The sequence below is a fragment of the Neofelis nebulosa genome, chromosome 8 (assembly GCF_028018385.1).
Source record: "Neofelis nebulosa isolate mNeoNeb1 chromosome 8, mNeoNeb1.pri, whole genome shotgun sequence".
Classification (NCBI taxonomy): Eukaryota; Metazoa; Chordata; class Mammalia; order Carnivora; family Felidae; genus Neofelis; species Neofelis nebulosa.
In genome coordinates, this window is record NC_080789.1 from 42,477,766 (window position 1) to 42,489,866 (window position 12,101).

At 39.8% G+C, this 12,101-nt stretch overlaps 1 pseudogene; it reads right to left on the minus strand.

Annotated features, from left to right (window-relative positions):
• Window positions 1-5,620: 5,620 nt before the first annotated feature.
• Window positions 5,621-9,787, minus strand: LOC131483801 (transmembrane protein 14C-like; annotated as a pseudogene).
• Window positions 9,788-12,101: the final 2,314 nt, after the last annotated feature.

A 12,101-nucleotide genomic window follows, 5' to 3' on the forward strand; every position in this document is an offset into this window, starting at 1 on the left:
AAGGATTTATAAAAATAATAACTTGAATAATAAATTCAAAAGGTTGGTCTGTCCTTTGTTATCATGTGCTGGCAATTCTAAGCAATGTCAGTGATAATGTTTCCCCCACCCCCAAAATCATTTTAAGTTTTAAACAATTGCTGTGGTTACTGTGGAGTTTAAGTAAATATATGTAAGCTTCAAAGTAGCATATCTTGGTCTTATTCTTTAATAAGCCTTGTATTTTACATGGGAGTTAATTTGAAGAACTCACAATTATTCTGTCCTCCCCTGAGCCTACATCCCCATGCAGATTCAACCATAAAGAGTCTTGTGAGCATACAGTCCGAATTGTTCAGAATCCTGTGAACTCACTTCACGTGCATTTTTGTGTCTCCAAACCCTGTGGTACTACACGTATTTATTTCCTCATTTAAACAAGTAGACTTGAAATAAACAATCACAGCATGGTGACTTTAAAAACAAACAAACTAAAGTTGTCTCACTTTAATTCTGACATTCTCTGTGACCACGCTGAGGTTTTTTTTAATTTGTATTTAAATTTTAAAAAGTGATAATGAGCGGAAAATGTAAAGTATGATACTTTTGTTTAATAAGTGCAAATTTTACTTCATGCATGAGATACTTTACTGAATTTAAAGTTTTTTTAAACTGTAACTTATTCTTCTTTTTAAATTATTATTTGTTTTAAACCTTAAAAAATCAAGAAAGGAACTAACATTCCTGGTTATTACATGACTATTGCTAAAAATAACCATGTTTTATAAAACAGGAGGGTGTTAAACACTCATCTACTTTTAAGAGTCAAATACGCTAGGTGTGCCATTGTTCGGGGCAGGGAAAACTTACTAAGAACCAAGCGTTACTAAGATTTCCCTGAGACTTGTGAACATTGTCAGTGGGAAAGCCATTTGCCACTATGAGTGTTAGTTCTTCCAGAAAACAAGTCCAGGGCACATGGATATGCAATAATAAACTCCTTCCTCTTGCATATTTTGTCCCCAATAGCCCGCAATGACATCCATCTACCATCATGAAAGATAGAACTCCTTAGCAGTTTTCCAAACTTTCAGAAGTAATGGATATTTCAGAAGCTGAGTTAAGGATAGCAAAAGCACGGAGGGAGACATCTAACATCTACCATGGTTCATGAGTGGATAAGACTTGAAGCAAACTGTTGAGGTAGTAATATGACATCCTGGAAGAAGCACAAGTTTTGGAGAAGACCTGGACTTTGGTTGTGGCCCTACCAAAATTATTTGCTATTAATTCATTCAAGATACATACTGATTCTCTGCTGGGGAAGTGCTGGGAATACAATGATATACAAGACAGATGTGGTCCTGTCCCAAAGGAAGGGTACTCCCCACCCACCCACCAAAAAAAAAAAAAAAAAAAAAAAAAAAAAGTAAATAGACAAATGGATGAAATATTTTTTTGTTCTTGTAAGTGCCACGAAGGAAACAAACAAATGGCTTCCCATTCCTCCTAAGATAAAGACTGAAATTCTTAATATGGCCCCCACCATCCTCTCCAAATGCATCTACCACTTCTCCCTTGCTGAGTCTGTCTCCTTCAGCCACAGCCTCCTTATAGTTCCTTAAACTCACCAAAGCCTTCCTGTTTCAGGCCCTTGACACATATTGTCCACCTACACCCCTGCTTTGCCTCAGTTAATTCCTAATAATACATCCTTGGATCTCAGAACAAATATGTTGGCAGAAAAAACTCCCCTGGTGTCCACCTACCTATATATTCACTCCACATCACCGATCCCCAGTGTACAAAGAATCATTCACCAGTTCATATAGTCCCCACAGCACCCTGGGCTTTTTCTTCATATCTCCATAAGTATTGATTTGTCTGTGTAATCATTTGTTTAGTATCTATGTTCTCTCCCACCACAATATACTAAGCTTCATGGGGGCAAAGTTCTTCTCTGCTTGACTTGCACCATTGAATTCCCAGGTTGTGGCAAATAAGTTCGTGTGGAATGAATGAATGAATGAATGGAGGTAGGCATAGGTGCATACATAACCATACTGAAAAACCTGCCCCCAGGGATGCGCCTCAAGAGAATTCCTTTATGAGGAAAGCCTGGCTGTCCAAAGAACTTCCTTTCTATTTTCCCTTGACTAGCCTGGATGGTCAGGTTATTGTAGTTTAGAGTTTTTGTTTTTATGAGTCCCCCCAACTTTTTTTTTACTTTCTTCTACTTCTTAAATTACATTTACCCTACTTCTTTTTCTTTTTATCATTTGGGATTTAGTCCCATCTTAATTTTATGGCTTTTCATTCCAAAACTTTAATCTCTATTTCACTAGCCATTAATCTTTTTGAAAGTTGTAAGTATGTATTTTATTGTACTTTTATCAACTAATCTTAATTTGGAATATTTGCCTCTGGTCTTAACTCTTGTTTGTTTCACCACCTTCAGTTTTTTCTATATCCCATTTCAAATCTAATTTTAAAATAGGTATTCTTTCTCTCCTAATCTGTTTTTAATTTGTTAATTTGCTTATTGCTAATTTAGTTGATTGATTGAAACATTATTTAACTATCTAAGCTATCTTTTTTTTAAATTTTTTAAAAATCTTTGTTTATTTTTGAGAGAGAGAGAGGGACACACAATGTAAGCAACGGAGGAACAGAGAGAGAGGGAGACAGAATCCGAAGCAGGTTCCAGGCTCTGAGCTGTCAGCACAGAGCCCAATGTGGGGCTGGATCTCATGAACCTTGAGATCATGACCTGAGACAAAATCAAGAGTTGGACGGTTGACCGACTGAGCCACCCAGGGGCCCCTAACCTATCTTTTATTTGGAGTTTTACCCCATTTGTTCTCACTTCCTTCTTTCTCTCCCTTCCTCTCCTTCAACCCACTGCTTCCTTCATGCCCACCATCCTGCTTCTACTTCCCCACTTGTATTTGCTGTGACTAGAAAGTTGAAAGTCAAAGGAATATAAACAATGGAGAGAATTTGCTTTATGAACATGGAAGGATAAAAGATATGTTTTCCCTATCACCTTTCCCTGCATCAGCCTCTCAAGGCTATCTCATCAGGTTATTCCTCAGACTTGCTAAGGATGATTTTCCCAAGAACCCCATTGTGGAAGAGTTGGTGAACTCGGCTAATTCTCTTTAGAGAAACAAAACTCATTTGTAGTTGGAATATCTGATTTCCTGGAACAGTGTTGCATATTAATATCCCTTACCATCTAGTCCTTACATGAGGAATTTAGGGGGAACGGTGCCAGTTCCATGCCCAGGAGAAATTCAGCCCTGGAGAGGATTCTCTAGGTAGACGCTCTCCAGGCCTCATCCTGGTGAGATGCTGACAAATCTCTCAATAAATGTTCCAAAGTGGATGTTCCCAAATGGAGAATCCACAGCTTTGGTACCACTGTAAACCAGCTTGCATTCATGAGTCTACCAGGGATGTTTCCCTTCCCTTCTTGGCAGGTGGAAAGGAGGATCTTCCTGGGTTATGACTGGTCTCAACTCTCTTCCTCATCCTGAGGGCAAGAAGAAGCTAAAGAGTGTGGGCTAAGGGTAGTCTCACAAACAGAGTTTTAACTAAAAGAGGAACACTCATTCTTTTGCTTCAGGGTTAGTTTACATTTTAAATCTTGTACCTATTAATTGAGGCATGCTTAGATGAGTGGATTTCTAGGAGGTAACAGAGAACCCCCTCACAATCTGCTCACAGGACATGGGTCCTTCCACCATTCTCAAACAAGTCCTCACACCAGGGATTAGGCAGAATTAATAGGATCTTCTGAGTCAAGAGGAGAGTTAGATGATACTCTGGGAGATCAGGATCCCTGAAGGACATCTTTTTTTTTTTTTTTTTTAACGTTTATTTTTGAGACAGAGAGAGACAGAGCATGAACGGGGGAGGGTCAGAGAGAGAGGGAGACACAGAATCTGAAACAGGCTCCAGGCTCCGAGCTGTCAGCACAGAGCCTGATGTGGGGCTTGAACTCACGGACCGTGAGATCATGACCTGAGCCAAAGTCGGACGCTCAACCAACTGAGCCACCCAGGCGCCCCCCTGAAGGACATCTTGACCATGCATTCACATCCCATCCTCCCTCCTCAAATCTAACACTGGTTTCCTTTGTAGGCTTCTATTCTCTTTTTCTCACTGAGATCTGCTTCACTCCACACTAGTTGAATAGACTAAATCCCTTCCTACTCAGTTTCAGGAAGAGAAGCACTTCTATGGTGTAGACACTCATGTTCACACTGTCTTGTGATTCTTAAAAACTTTCCTTTGAAAATCTTCCTTTGACCAACTTACCCATTCCAACACCAGTGATCTGGAACTGCAGAATCACCTGAGTTTCCTCAATTGTAAAATGGGGATAAGATCTACCTCTTAAGGGTTCTCCTAAGGACTGTATGACATATTTATACAAAACAGCTGATGTGTATATATGCCAGTGTCTGGCACATATGAGAGGTGGTTAATAAAAGTTAGCTATTTTTATTATTGGATTTATCTTCTTTCCTTTTAGAAATAGATCTGATTCATCAAATCCATAGATCTATAGTTTCTGGCACAGAAAAATATATTCAATACCTCAATCTAGACTCTTTCCAGGAGACCGAGCTCTGTCTCATACTTAAAATAATTTGTTGGGTTAGTCCTGAATTTTATTTTTTAAAGAATTGAGTTTTAATCCCAGTTTGAGCAAATAGGAATTGCTCTTACTTCCCACTGCTTGAGTCTACGTTGGGATGGTGTATCCATTGGCTCTAAGACCATCCAAATGCTATGATAGGACTTGGGTTATAAACACAAAGCACTCCCCATGAGAAAAATGAGTTAATATTTGTATCATGGGCACATGATACACATGGGCACATCATCTGATTTACTCCAGAAGATACCCCCAGTTTCTTCCTCAACCTAAAATCAGATCAATCATTACAAAAATCTATAACTTTAATTTGACAGAATTTTATTTTAATAAGGAAGTAGACATTTAGTGTTTTAGGGTATGGATTAGATGCATACTTTTAGAGAACAAATCACAGGGAAGCTCACAACCACTTATCTTGATGTAAGTCTAAAACCAATTCAGGTCAGTTTGAATAGAGTAGGCCTGGGAGAAAAGGTCATTTCTAGAAGACTGAGATGGCTTTAGAATTAGGGTTATTACTATTTTTTATTATTTATAGTAAACTTTATTTTCATTGGTATTTCATTTGACATAATTCCAAAGTAGGTCTGTGCTCTAAGATGAACAAAAGAACAGAGAGTCTAAGCTCTACAAAGAGTTTTTCACACTGTTCTGAGTGTGAAACATGGGGTTTCAGGGGCCCCCAATGTTGATGCTTAACATTTTACCCCTTGACACTTTACGTATAGATACAGAAAGAAGAGATAACATCAACATACAAGAATCAAACTGTATGAGCGTATAATCAAAAGCTCTTGGGTTATACACTGCCCATCTCTTTAAGGTTGTAATGATAATAACTGATTTCTTTTCCTGGGAAGTTCAATGTCATTTGTCTTGTTTTGTTGTGTTTTAAGTAAAATGTCAGAATATGTGAAAATGCTGAACTTCTTTCTCTTAATACAGTAAAAATAGTGGAAGTTTTTAAATTCTTCATGAATTCAAGCTGGGACATGACAAGTACTGATGGGGTCTATTCAACATACTAATCCCAAGTTTGGTGACAGTTGGCAAACTGGTACATGTGACTAAGCCTGTAGGCGTAAATTTTCCAGAGTGATAGAAGCTCATTCCCAAAATGCCGGCTAAGGTTCCGGATGTAGCTAGGAAAACCCAAATGCTCCTCGGATCCTCAGGCAGCTGATGAGCACCCAGGCCGGCTAAACTACCGAAAAGAACCCCAGCAACCAGTGACCAGATTCTACCTGCTTTTGCCTAGCAATGATCCCACCAGAAGTGACAAGCACTTCATAGTAAAAGCCAGTCCAGTGTATAGGCTCAAGTGGGCCAGAGACCTTCTGCACTGTTCTCTTTTACTCTGACCAGACAGAAAAGTACATCAGGCCTGCCCTGAAGCACTTTGCCATAGGTCTGCCCTGGTCAACAGGGCACACCTAGAATTATGGCTATTAATTATGTTGGTTATTACAGTGATAGCAACAGATACATTTACGAGAACTTACTCAGCACCAGTTCAGTTGCTTCCTGGTTAGCTAAGCTGACAGTTTTGGAATTGTGAGTTTAGGAGATTATGGAAAATGATTCCATTTTATCAAATATTATCTGGGCACAGTGAAAGAAACAGATTTCAAAACCCAGTTCCTTGCTCTGAGCTGACCAAATGTTTGGGAAGGCTCAGGCAGATACACTTTTGCTATAAGGGCTTAGGCCACTTAAAAAGTGGACTTTTAAAGACAAGGCCCTAATCCACATATGTAGGATCACTGATTTATGACAAGTATGGCACCTAGTTCAGTGGGGAAAGGATAAACTTCTCAGTAAGTAGTCTGGTCAACTAACCATTCGTGTGGAAATAATGAATGTTGGCTCCTACGTCACACCATATATAAAAGTCATTTGGGTTGTAGATCTAAATATGAAAGGTGAAACACTAATGATCTTAGAAGAAAACATAAGATGTCATTACAGCCTTGGGGCAAACTAGCACTTTATAAACATGACACAAAAATGTTAACCATAAGAGGACAAAATGAATGAATTAGGTTTTATTAAAATTTAATGAACTTTTGGTTCATTAACAGACACCATTAAGAGAGCGAAAGGCGGGTCACATACTGGGAGAAAGTATTTGCTATACTTACATCCTGCAAATGACTAGTGAAGAACTACCAACAAGCAGATAATCCAATAGAAAATGGTGAAAAGATTTGGACAGATGTTCACAAAAGAAAACAATCAATTGTTCAATAGGCATAAGAGAAGACATTAGAGAAAAGCAATTTGCACTGTGATGAAATACATCTCACCTGAATTGTTAAAGAGCTAAGAAATATTAAGTGCTGGGGAGGCTGTGGGGAAGTTGGAATTCTCTTGGGAATGTAAACAGGTACAACTACTATGGAAAACTATTTGGCAGGATCTACTAAACACTGAACATAGACGTACTCTGTAACTCAGCAATGCTACTCGTAGGCATAAACCCAACAAAAATGCATATGTATGTGCACTAAAAACATGGTCAGGAATACTCACAACAACACTATTTATAATAGTCAAAAGTTGGAAACAACCCAAATGTCCATCAATAGTACAGTGGATTAACACATTGTAGTATATTCATAAAATCTGATGCCACCTGAGAACAAACTCTTTACAAGTATCTGCAGCAACATGACTGAATCTCATAAACTTACTATTGAGTGGGGGCACCTGGGTGGCTCAGTCAGTTGAGCGTCCAACTTCGGCTCAGGTCATGATCTCACGGTTCATGGGTTCGGGCCCCACATCGGACTCTGTGCTGAATGCTTGCCCAGAGCCTGTTTCAGATTCTGTGTCTCCTTCTCTGCCTGCCCCTCCTCTGCTCGCACTCTGTCTCACTCTGTCTCTCAAAAATAAATAAATGTAAAAAAAAAAAAACAACACAAAAAACCTTACTATTGAGTGAAAGACCAGCATACAAAAAAGTGCATACTGGATGCTTACATCTATGTAGAGTTCCAAAACAGGCAAAACATAATCTAGTGTGAGAAGTAGGCGTGGTGGTTGCCTTTGGGGGAAGAGTAATAACTAGAACAGGGCCCAAAGGGGGCTTCTAGGGCATTGGTAAAAAACTATTTTTTGCTGGTTGCATGGGTGTGTTTATATTGTAGAAACTCATCAAGCTGTACCCTTGACTCATGTGTGAATTTCCCTATATACATGCTACACTGCAATAAAAACTTAACTAAGAAAAGGCAAGGGCCAATGAGTTTGGCTGAGGTGACCTCAGGAATAAATAGAAACAAAATGTATGTAGACACATACATTCAAAACAAAACACAAAGATATTCACTTAATGTCAATAAAGGTTATCACTGGATAATTGGATCAAGGGTAATTTTTTCCCCCTGTTTTCTAGCCTTTCCAAATCCTCTTCAAGGTGTCTGTATTCGTCTTGCCACTGAAGGAAGAGAAGAACCCTGGAAGACGTTGTTTCATCTGTAAGGCATTGGATCAAACTGTTCATAGTCCTCTCTTCCCTCTTTGTTGCAAGAAATTAGTCCTCTCTTCTTTCCTAATTGCAAGAAGTGTGGATTTCACTCAAGACCTCTACATGCCTTCCAGGACTATTAGGTAAGATGGTTTAGAGTTAACTATATTTAGAAATATAGATATAACTATAAATATAACTATATTTAGAAATTGGAGAGTTATAACAAATAAATAGATATTAACCTTCAAAGAAGTAGTGTGGGAAAATCCAGAAAGGCTTCCTGATGACATTTGTTCTGGGTGTAAAAGAATGGGCAAGGATTTGTAAAGTATAGTGGGAGAAGATGGATGAAGGATAGGAGGGTCATCGTAGACCAAGGAGATAGCACATGCAAGGCATGGAAAACAATGACGTGTTTGCAGAGCAAGAACAAGTTTGGCATCTTTGGGGAAGCATGGAGGGCTAGGAAACAGGGAAGGAATTGGAGCCCCAACCTTTGTGTCCTTGTACGTATGCCACACATTGTGTTTATAGATATAGTTGTAATAGATGCCAAGCCTGGAGTGCCTGGGTGGCTCAGTTGGTTGAGCACCTGACTCTTGATTCCGGATCAGGTCATGATCCCAGGGTCACGGTATTGAGCCCCATGTCGCATCTGTACTGAGTATCAAGCCTGCACTGAGTGTCAAGTCTCCCTCTGCCCTTCACCCCACTCACACACACACACACTCTCTCTCTCTCTAAAATAACAAAAAATAAAAAACAAAAACCACAACAGATGCCAAGCACGACGGTTCATTGCATCAGACCATGAAAATGCATTATACAAGTCCTAAATTGTTAAATTGTTTTTTAAAAATATGTTTTGTATCAATAACTTAATAACAAAAATAATGGTTCCTGCATTAGCATTTATATTGGAAGCCCTGAAGTAGTCAGCTGGAATGAAACCACTCTTTATAGCATATTCTTGAACTTTCAATTATTTAAGTTGATGAAAATCCAAGCATGAATATAACAGGTGTTATGCCAAGTACAGAGGATTCTCAAAACCTCTTCCCCTAGAATTATAGAATAACTTGGTACTAATATCAGCATCCCCACATGAAATGAATTTTCAAGGGGATGATGTTACGTTTGGGCATATCGATACTGTGGGAATGCCTATTATGTTTATGAATGGCTGCAGACACGATGTCTGTGGCCTGTCATAGAACACCTCTCCAGTTTGCCAAAGAACCACTTTAAAATGCGTAAATGCGCTCTTCATGCTAATGGAACAGACCTCTTTAGCGATTTCCAAAGAGGAGAGAGAAGGGACAGAGAGAGGGTGGCCCTTCCCCCACTTCCCATGGTTCCACAGCAACATAACCAAAGGAGGAAAGGCAGCTTGCTCTCTGGGCGACACCAAGCTAGGAGGGAAGACTCAGACCAGCCTCCACTCTTCCATCTCACTTTTAAATTACACCAGAAAAGCAGAGGCAATGAGGTCTGCATTCAAACGCGCCAGCTTGGGATCGCGATGCTCCAGGGATGAATTGAGCAGAATAGGCGGTGGCTGTGTCCACCTGGTTCCCACACTCCGCTAACTGACCACTGGCAACTGTGATACCAAGGCGGCCCCAAACGCTGTGGGGCAACAGGCAGTCTCTGCTTTCAGATTTCATTCCTGGTAAAGAAGTCGCCAAATGAACCACCTTGGAGCGCGTTCCCGACTGCACAACAGCTATAAACTGAACGGTACAACACTTCGCTGCTTTCACTGGCTCTGACGTTAGCAGAAACGTCAGAGTAATCAGACAATAGGAATTGGAGAAAGAAAAGGAAAGGAAACTAATCTTGTACATCTGCCCTGTGCCAGGCATAAACTAGGAGTCTTCACATGTGTTATGGAGGCAGCACAGGGTCATGATTCTGTGTTTACCACTTGCTGGCTGTGTGAACTTGGACAAGCTCCTTAACCTCTGTGAACCTGTTTCCTCATATCTACCTCCCAAGGCTGTGTGGGAAGGAAAAGAGAATCCACATTCACATGGTACACAGTATGTGCCGTGAAAAAGTAGGTATTTTGGGTTGTTGTTTTCACTATCATTGTCATTTAATCCTCAAACCAGCATCCTTACCCATTTTACAGATGTGGACACTAAGGCTCAGAGAGGTGAAAGACTTACCTGGGAGATACAACCTTGCTACTGTGATTCCAACCCAATCTCACACCAGAGTTCATACTCCTTATCCATCTAGATCACACTATATTATTCAACTTTGAATAAATGCATTACAGAAATGAGAAGCAGCAAAAATAGGCTTATTTGCAAATATCCATGAGCCAAAAGATGGTATGGTGTATTAGGGTTCTCTAGAGAAAAAGAACCAATAGGGTGAGAGAGAGAGAGAGAGAGAGAGAGAGAGAGATCACCTATCTATCGAGAGAGTTTAAGAATTTGGCTCACACGCTTATGGAGGTTGACAAGTCTGAAATCTGCAAGGAAGGCCAGTATGCTGGAAGGCTGGAGACTGGGGCAGAGCTGATGTCACAGCTGTGAATCTGAAAGCTCTGGAGGCGATATTCATTCTTTCTCAGGCCACCTTGGTCTTTTCCTCTTAAGGCTTTCAACTGATTGGGTGAGGCCCACCCACATCATGGAGGGTTATCTGTTTTACTTGAAGTTTACTGATTTTAATATTAATCTTACCTAAAAAATACCTGCATGTTGACATCTAGACTGGTCTTTAACCAAATATTTGAGTATTGTGGCCTAGCCATGTTGGCACATAAAATTAATCATCATAGGTGGTGAGCAAGGATCTGTGGAAAATATGAACCCAGAACCAAAATATTTGAGCTGAAGTACTATCCTTAACTGACTTGAGCTATTTGACTGCTTAGGTTTTGACCGTATTTTGTTTATAATTTCTTAAAACCCACATATCCTTTAGGCAGGTTGACTAGTCATATGAACTAAGATTATTAAAACAAAACAAAACCATAGTGAAAAATGTAGCCTGTGGTTTCTTAGCAGCTTAGAAGCAAACAGCTTCAGGAAGTGAGATCCTTTTGCCTGAGTGACTATTTCACCTAATCCAACCTCAAGGGTGAGCTATCATTTTAAAAATAAAGAAAAGCTTTGTATGTTTCCCTTCTGTTCCCTGTTGCTAACTGTGGAACTTACTCATAGCAAGAACAGAGTTATTTAAAACAGTTGTTGGGATATTTTTTGGAAGGTGGAAATTAACTTATTTCCTAAACAAAATTGGAAATCACTTTTATTATAATAAATCAAAAATATCAATTTCCCCAAGAGGCATCTGCAATAGAATAAATTTGCTGTCTTTCACCTGTGAAAATAGTCCTCCCAGATCCTCAATCAGGAAGACATGTCTCCCTGCCCAGGTTCATCTCATAGTTTTAAGGCATTGGAAAACAGAGAGGTTTGTTTAGAACCCCGGACCTCACCCACCAGGCCTGGTATTTGAGGGAAAGCTGTGCTAGGCTGAGGAGATGATGTTTAGTTAAGGAATCCAGCAGAGATATCTGCCTGTGACAGAGCCTGCCGGTTGGTCCCCTTTCTCCTTAGTAACAGGACCCCAATTTTATTTGGGGCAGCAAAGTGCTCAGCTAAAGAACAACACTTTTAGTCAAAAGATGAGCTCTCCTTTTTCTATTTCCTCTTGCCCCTGGAATGTAGATATAATGGTTGGCATCCTAGCAGCCATATCGAATTAGGAGGTAACCTTCAGGTTAGCAGTCACATACAACGGAACTTCTTCATAAAATTTCTTCATAAGGTCACAACACCTGCTGTGGATTTCCTACCTCCCAGGTCTTCTTTGTCAGAGAAGAAACTTTTGTGTTTTTAAACCACAGAAGGCAGATCTGTTTCTTGCAGCACGATTTTTTTTTTTAATTTTTTAAATGTGTATTTATCTTTGAGAAAGAGAGAGTGACAGAGTGCAAGCGGGGGAGGGGCAGACAGAGAC